Raw genomic sequence first — 1,689 nt, 5'->3', positions numbered from 1 at the left:
AATGTTTTATAGTAAATAGCAATGTAGTTGGTTTATTATTATTTTATTGGATTTTACTCATTTCAAAAATTGTAGCATACTTTGTTTTGTTGTTTTTCTTGACTTTATTTTGCACTATACACCTATTAAAGAGAAAACATTTAATTGCAACGCACTTTCAATATTGTACAACAAATAACAACGTACTTTTTTTGGATTTTAGTCAAGTAAACAATTGAAACATAATATTTCAATCCATATTGCACTTGGACAAAAATTGAGGAGAAAACCATAAACAACAACATCCTTCATTTTTTTCTCATTTTGCACCAGTGAACATAACAACATACTGCGTTTTGGTTTTTTGATTTTACTCATCTCAATAATAATAATATACTTTGTTATTTTACTCTAATTTTTTTGACATCCTCACCAAGTTAACAAAAGGTGATTGTCTACGGATAAACAAATAACATGACCAAATAATCTCATAATCTCAAAGATACATGTATAACAAAACAAAATGATAGTGAATATGACTAATTAGTTCCTTCTAGTTTGTAATCTCCATGATGTCATATACAATGTCTTCATATCTGCAACCATTAGTGCCTTGGCTGCCTTTCACCTGTTCACCCCTGCTTATGTCATCACCATCTCAACGTCCTTTAGCTCTATCCCATTCTTATCAACTTCTTATTTTTCATCACTTTCCAGCACAATTGCCTCATCAGAAGCAATTACTAACACCATATAACTCAAATCGAGTGCTTTAAACTGCTCAGTTGCATGACTCTAAATATGTTAGCTCAAATCCTCTATATTTGCTGCAAAAAATATCACATACGCATTTGAAGCATGAGACTTGAATACATCAAAATTTGAGATCACAAACGTGTTCTACAATACCATAACACTAATCATCTACAAGACAACAAGCAATCAATTATCATTGACAGCTAACTAAACAAGGTTAAGAAACTGACATTTTTTTCTCTTTTTGATAGTAACACGAGTGAAGCTAGGAATGGGCTTAATCCTGAGCTTTATCATAGCATTTTGACCTTTTTTTCTCAATTCTTCTTTACTTAGACCTACCACTTGCATCTCCCTAACGTGTTAATTACAAAATAAATCAACCAAATAACTTATGATTCTAACGTACATAAATGATGTTGAAGTAGAAATTTATGAAATTACTTATAATTACATGCTCTAATTTTCAACATTATGATCATCGTTGTCATCGTCATCTTTAACGAGCCTACATCTTGATTTTGAGGAAGATAAAGGAGAAGAAGCCGCATATTCGTGTTATTGCTTGGATAGTGGTGTGCGACTACTGCTTCATCGAACCAAAAAAATACGTGTTCTTTCTTTCCTAAGCCGATGAGATACGTCGACTGCTTCACTTTCTTCTTCATCGTCGTTTTCAGGATCCAACATGTTTTCCTAATCATGCAATGTTTAAAAGAGAAAAAACATGATTTTCGCTTATTAATATACACGTCATAAAAAAAATCTATGCCACATACTTATCTGGTCATTTTCCCATAATACGTGCAAATTGATTGAAATTGAAAAGTAAAATATAATAGGTTGGGTTTTTCTGGACAAAAAATTAATGTAAGGATTCTTTTTTATATAAGAGCATAATAGGTTTGACTTTTTTTTATATTCCCCTTTTTACAATACACGTACATAGTTAAA

General features: G+C 31.1%; 1 pseudogene; it reads right to left on the bottom strand.

Moving 5' to 3' along the window:
- Nucleotides 1-532: 532 nt before the first annotated feature.
- Nucleotides 533-1,403, bottom strand: LOC145105354 (nascent polypeptide-associated complex subunit alpha-like protein 1 pseudogene; annotated as a pseudogene).
- Between the last annotated feature and the right edge of the window lie 286 nt (nucleotides 1,404-1,689).

This window comes from Lactuca virosa, chromosome 4 (assembly GCF_052849685.1).
Source record: "Lactuca virosa cultivar CGN04683 chromosome 4, Lactuca_virosa_CGN04683_v6, whole genome shotgun sequence".
Taxonomy (NCBI): domain Eukaryota; kingdom Viridiplantae; phylum Streptophyta; class Magnoliopsida; order Asterales; family Asteraceae; genus Lactuca; species Lactuca virosa.
Note: the sequence above shows the minus strand (reverse complement) of the source record. Positions and strands in the feature narration are given on the sequence as shown.